At 41.4% G+C, this 6810-nt stretch overlaps 1 pseudogene; it reads right to left on the reverse strand.

The window, feature by feature from the left end:
• Positions 1 to 4117: 4117 nt before the first annotated feature.
• On the reverse strand, positions 4118 to 6605 carry LOC107520872 (annotated as a pseudogene).
• Positions 6606 to 6810: the final 205 nt, after the last annotated feature.

Below are 6810 nucleotides of genomic sequence, written 5' to 3' on the forward strand. Positions count from 1 at the left end.
TAGGAATACCTAGGAAACTGGGGATGAGAGAGAAATTCAAAAATATGATAGAAGAAACCCTATAATAAAAGAAGAGCTTGATCTTTATCATGCTTGTATTAAAGAGTTGCCTCTGAATGACTCCAACTTACATAAGAAAAACATGTCTAAATAATAAACAAATAACAGCTGTTGACAAGCGGTTAATATAGGTCCACTACAGGCATAAATAGTAGTATTTTAGGTAAGCACCAGAGTGTCTCAGTTTCTGGATTTTTCACCCAAAACTTACATGAGAACGCCTCTAGGAAGTATTGGAGAGCTGTAAATCTGAAGTATTGTTATTATTATTCTCAAAGTGGACTAGGCTATGTCCAATTAGAAGGTTTCACTCCTCTCTACTAAAGATATCTAAGAGATAATAGAGTTCTGGCAAATATTTCCTTCCTTCCTTCCTTCCTTCCTTCCTTCCTTCCTTCCTTCCTTCCTTCCTTCCTTCCTTCCTTCCTTTCTTCCTTTCTTGACACACTTCTGGAAGTCAATGACACCACCTACCTCCCCTTTTGTCTCTGGGTAAAGCCATATCCTTCTTCCCTTTCTAAAACTATGTAAAAGAGCAGATTTAAGAGACATTAAAATAATATTTCGTTTTTTAGTTCACAAGAAATATTTCTTTACAGCTTAATTGCATTAGAAGACAGCTTAATTTAGTATATAAATTATATAGATTATTCATGTATTCATTATATAATTATACTGATGAGTTTATACAGTCAAATATATTGCTAACCCAATATATTAAAATTATATTAAAATATTTTTGCTTACTTTTTTGTTCTCATTTCTCAAAAAAATTTTGTTGCAATACATTTCTAGCATCTAGTATAGTTTTTTTGGGGTATAGTCACTACTGATATAATGTTGTCTAGCAAAAAGGTTATTCATCATCAGTTTTCACTGAAATAAGCTGTCATCAGCACATTTCTTTATAAAATAATATTCATTAAAAATAGGATATTCTCTTAGCTAAAGTGACAGCTCATCACCTTGTCAATTTTCTATAATAATATACACTTTACAGTAAGGTGCTAACAAGACACGGGGTAGCATTTCAGTCATCTACTATAGTGTCAAAATGGAGACTAGATACACTGCATTCAAAGAAAAGATGCCAATTAAATGTGCTCTCTCTACAGTAGGTGCTCCAGTACCATAGAATGTGATCTGTATACTTGTTATCCAATATTAGATACTAGTGTTCCACCGCTTTGGATTCTCATTCTCATTCTCTCTCTCTCTCTCTCCATCCCTCCCTCCCCTTCCCCACTAACCTCTCTACCCCTCCTCAGCATCAAAGAATGCTGAGACCTAGACCCTAGGTAGATGCACAGGAAGGGAGAAAAAAAAGCAGAACATTTATAATACAGAAAACATAATAAATAAGATGAATATGTTTGGAGTCTGCCACAAATAAATCGAAATATTTACTACTGGTTAGCTATCTGACTTTACGTAAATAATTAACTTGTTGAGACTTGATTTCCTTTTATTAAAATGGGCATATTAATTCTATTTCATTAGGAGGGTGTGAGGATTAAATGGAAGATAATGTTTGTAAAGGGTTTTGCTTAGAGCCTAGCATATTAATAGGAGCCTAAAAATGCTAGCTCTATCCATGTACCTCACTTTAAAGATGCCGTTATATTGAAAGGTCAGTTCACAGTATGATTTTTTCTCTTTTGAATGCTTTAAGAGGTTTTGTCTTTGTTTTTCAACAGTTTAACTACATGTATCTAGTTTAACCAGGTGTTTTCCTTTGTATGCAAAAGAAATGCTTGCATTCATTGCTTTAACTGACTATGTGGCTTGAAGTCTCTTACCTGCTTTTAAAAATTCTCAAAAATTATCACCTTTCAACAAAAATTGCTTCTAGACCACTTTCTTTCTCCTTTGCCTCTAGAACTCCAATTACACCAATGCTTGTCTTTATCACTGAATCTAGTATCACTTATACCCCTTTCTATATTTTCAACTCTTTTCAAAATCGTATGCTTCAGCTATGTCTAATTTGCTGGTAAATGCCTATATTACACTCTTTTTCCCCTTTGTTATGAAAATATTAAAAAACACAGAAAAGTTGAAAGAATTTTATACTGAACACTAATATATCCACCAACTAGATTCTACCAAGAGTATTATATTATACTTACATTATCACACATCTACAAATCCATCTCTCTCTTTAATGCATTTCAAATTAAAATACACACATCAGTATACTTTATTCTAAATACTTCAGCAAGTATACTATTAGCTAGAGTTCAGTATTTGTTTATAGTTTTTACTTTGTTTGAGGAATGATTTACATACAATGAAATGTACAGATCATAAATATTCATTTGCTGAGTTTAGATAAATGTGAATTCTTCTATAACCCAACCCTTGTCAAGATATAGAAAATTATCATCACCCCAGAAAATTTCCTCATGCTTATTCCCAGTCAGTCTCAACTTCCACACCATAAGCAAGCACGGTTATTTTTTTCCACCATAGATTAGTTTTGCCTATTTTAAAATGTCATATAAAGTGAATCATACAGTAGGTATTCTTCATGTAAGGCTTTTTTACACAGACTAAGACTTTTGAGATTCATCCATGTTACGTATATTAGTTTTATTAATTTCTCAGGGTGGCTGTGAAAAAGTACCTAAAATTGAGTGGCTCGAAACAACAGAAATTTGTTGTAGACTAAAAATATAAAATTAAGGCATTGGCAGAGCCATGCTCTCTCTGATGGTGCTGTGGGAGAATCCTTGCTCACTTCTGGTCTTTGATGGTTGCCGATCACCTATGGTACTGCTTCGCTTGGAGATGCGTCACTACTATCACATGACTGTCTTCTTCCTGTGTATCTTCATATCATCTTCTCTGTCTGTGTCTCTGTATCCAAATTTCCCCTTTTTGTAAGGACGTCAGTCATATTGGATTAGCGCCCACACCAGTGACCTCACTTCTTGATTACTTCTTTAAAAACCCCATTTCCAAGCAGAGTCACATTCTGAGGTACTAGAGGGTGTGGACCTCAACACATCTTTTGAAGGGGGATAGGATTCAACCTGTAACAGTAGTTTATGCTCTTTCATTGCTGACCAATGTTCCATTGTCTGAATATTTCAGTCTATTGTTAATCTATTCCGTTGATGGACAACTGAACTCATACCAATTTTGAGCTACTATGACAAAGCTGCTATGAATATCCTTGTAAAATCATATTGTGTGTGTATGTTCATTTCTCTTAGTTAACTAGGAGTAGAATTGCTGGATCATAGGAAAAAATGTATTTAATAAGAAACAGTCAGATCTTTTTGTAAAGGGTTTTACCATTTTGTACACCCACTAACAATGTATAAAAATTTTGGGTGCTCTACTTTGTCACTGTCACAACATTGTCATTGTTGCATGTAGTTTTTGTTCATTTATTGTGATATTATTGTGACAAAAGAGCTTAGAACAAATTGACCGAAAATCAAAAATTACATTGACTTGGTGCAGATGCTCCTTGGTTCAGATGCTCTTGGTTTGGAAAACTCAGAGTAACCACTGCTGCAAAGGTGGAGAACAAAGCAAATAGCCCAAAGCTGAGGCAAAGTGGACCTCTATCTGTTCTACCCAAAGAAAGGGGAACTAACCAGTAGTGCAATGGGAATGAGTCCTTGCCAGAAGGAAGGTGGCCTGTGTGTCCTCATCTCTCTTGTGTACAAGCTGGAGTTTAGGGGTTTGGGGATGAGGACCATTGTTAGGTACCTGGGGCTTCAGGGTTTCTAGGACCTAGGTAAGCAGGGAACAGTCCCCAGTTAGGTGGTAGCCAGGGAGACTAATATGCTACCACTGTGTGTGAGGAGCTGGGTCTTGACTCTCCCAGCTATAATAACTCTGGAGGATGTCCCCTCTACCAGCTGATGTGACATACTCCTCACACTCCTTCAACACAGAAGCAACTGATTCTAAAATTTATTCTTTTTCCTCCAAAAAAGCAGAAATGATCAAATCATTGAAGTTGTGCCCACAGGTAGAGGGCTCTAAACTTGAAGGGTGGAAGAGAATAAGGAGAGGTAGGCGTCTGAGTGTCTAACAGGCCTCAGGGACGGTGGTCGTCTTTCTGGCCCTCCCGGCTTCCACCAAATCCTTGAGAATAGCCACCTTCATGTCCCTTTGCCTCACAGTCAGTCCTGCCTGAGACCCCTAGGAAGCTGGGTGGTTGGGAGGCGGAGTGCACCCCTGTTGGGAAGTGCTTTGATCTTCAGCGTTCAGCGAGAACCTCAAGCCCCCTGGCCTGAATGGTGCTCTCTCACCATCCCACAGTGATATTATTGTGAGAAGTGGAAGCTAACACAGAAAACTAAAATCCTCCCATCTCCCAGGTCCACTGTTAAGATTTCAGAGACAAATATACTCAAGAAAGTATATTTTTCAGTACTCTCTTGAAAGAATCTTTTAAAAACTAATAGAAAAATAAAAACATAGCATTTTCTGTAAATGAAAACCCTCTTGGAACACAGGATGGGTGTTTTCGTTGCTTCAAACGGAGCAGTACTGCATCTTGACAAGCCTAGGGAGAGCCGGCACCCACACACGTGCGGCAGATGACACCCGCTTTTGTGAGCAGCTCCCTCTAGGTGGCGCACTTCAGGGCCCTATACCGCTCTTGTCTGCAGATGACAACTCCTCGGTCTCATCCTTCAGCTGCTGCAGCTTCTAAAACTCTGGCATGCTATTCTTGTTCCTGATCTGGTTGCGCAGGCCCGGGAATGACACTGAGGAGTCGACGGCCTCGTGACTTTCAGCCGGGTCTGGTGGATCTTCTCTGTCAGCTGATCCATGACTCTTGCTGCTCTGAGCACAGATAAGCACAGCTCTGTTGTCATGCTAAGCCAGGTGGTAGACGATGGTGGCATCACTGTCTTGCCCATGCTTGGTGTTCTATGGATCAGGTTCAGTGGTCTCTGCAGCATAGTTTTCACGGTGTAAACTTGAGAGTGTCTGAGATCCAGGAGCCCTTGTGCCATGAAGTACTTAGGATGCTGGCACTTGATGATTAGGTATGTCCTCCACCTCATGGCCAAGCAGTTTATAGTAGATGTAGACCCACGTAGAGGTCTCGTTTGTAGAAAACGTTTTTAAAGCACTTAGCATCCTGTCAAATAGGGTTGACTTCCAAATGAAATCCACTTGGAAGTCATGAGTCACCTCCACAGGTGTACCCATACTACTCCACAGCTCAGTAGTGATCTCATCAGCATAATTATCAGGGACCTTGATGAAGCAGCTGTCCTTTTCCACAGGAGTGCTAGGTGCCCTTTATACTGCAGGCTTATATCATTCCCCTGCATGAGCTGCAAGTCTCCGAACCAAATTATGACTAAATCCTCATTACCAGATCAGTCTGGAGCAAAATGAAGTAGGTGATTTTCTTCTTGTTAAAGCCTGGGCCCCACCTGACCCTGATGTTGTCTTGGATCTGGGACTCTTTCAGTTTCTAATTGTAGTTGGCCTCCAGCTAGACCTGACAGCCAAACATGTTCTGGTACTGGAAAGAGTCCTGGAACTGCAGGAGGACTTGCTGTGGCTCCTAGTCCACCCACCCGGCCTGACCCTCTCTTCTCCAGCTTGTTGATCTGCTGAGTGGTGACCTGGCCAGTCCCAGCTGCTTCTACTTGGAAGGGATTTTGACCAGCTAGGATGAGATTTGTTGGTTCAGGATGAGGAGCTGCCACTACAAGCTGTCCCAGTTGATGTCCTTGAGGCTGCTTTGACTGGAGCAGGGCTGCCACCACAGCAGGACCACGACCGTGTTGGCCTTGTCAGAAATGCAGCCAAGGTCGAAGACTGTTTTGGCAGCCACAACTCTAACATTCCAGAACCTTCACTCCCTCTCCCCTCCCCCGCCCTACCTCCCCAAAGGGACCCATCCTTGTGGATTTTTCCCTCCGAGGTAATTTACAATGTGGCTGAACAAAGTATATACATGTTGGTTATCGAACCACTTCTTGCTGGTATTGCAGTAAACCTCGGAAGACGGATCGTTCATTCCGCTTTAACTGCAAGCATATATGGGAAGATCCTTCGCATAATAAGTGTCTTATCTTCTTTGAAAATCATCTCGCCAACAACCAGCTGGTCTTAGCCATGCTGTCATCCACTTACTGTATCGCAGAAGGCCCTGGGTCCGCCGACCCGCAGCGTGGGGCTGTCAGCTCACAGCACCTGCGCAGAAGTGGCCTTTGGTGCAGCAGCCACCTGCAGAGACTCCCGGGGCCTCAGTGCCTGGCTAGGGAGGGTGAAGTCATTGAACTTGAACTCGGAGCCCTGCCTGTCAGCGCAGAGCAGCTCAGCCCCCTGGATGTTCAGGAAGGTGAGCGTCTCCGACCTGGGCCCTTATGTCTCCAAGCTCCTGGTGCTGCCACATGGAGCTTTCAGACTGGTTCCCCGTCACCGCACTCGAGCTCGTCACAGTGAGGCCTAAGTCAACAGGGCAAGAGGGAGAGTCATGCACACGGAGCCACCGCTGCCGCCGCCGCCACTCGGAACTGCCTGCCACTCTTGGAGCAGCTCCCAGCGGGAACCATCGCTGGTTGCACCTGTTGTAAGTAGTGTTAATTTTGACCTATTCTTGTGGATGTGAGGTGGGTTCTATTGCATTTGTTTATTTCAGATATTTTTAGTTTTAGAATTGCCATTTTCTTTTGATATAAATTCTTGTTTTCTGGTTAATTTCTCCATATCGTCAACTATTATCTTTATTAGTCACGGTTATTTTAGTCTGTATGAAAT

Source organism: Rousettus aegyptiacus, unplaced genomic scaffold, assembly GCF_014176215.1.
Source record: "Rousettus aegyptiacus isolate mRouAeg1 unplaced genomic scaffold, mRouAeg1.p scaffold_m13_p_8, whole genome shotgun sequence".
Classification (NCBI taxonomy): domain Eukaryota; kingdom Metazoa; phylum Chordata; class Mammalia; order Chiroptera; family Pteropodidae; genus Rousettus; species Rousettus aegyptiacus.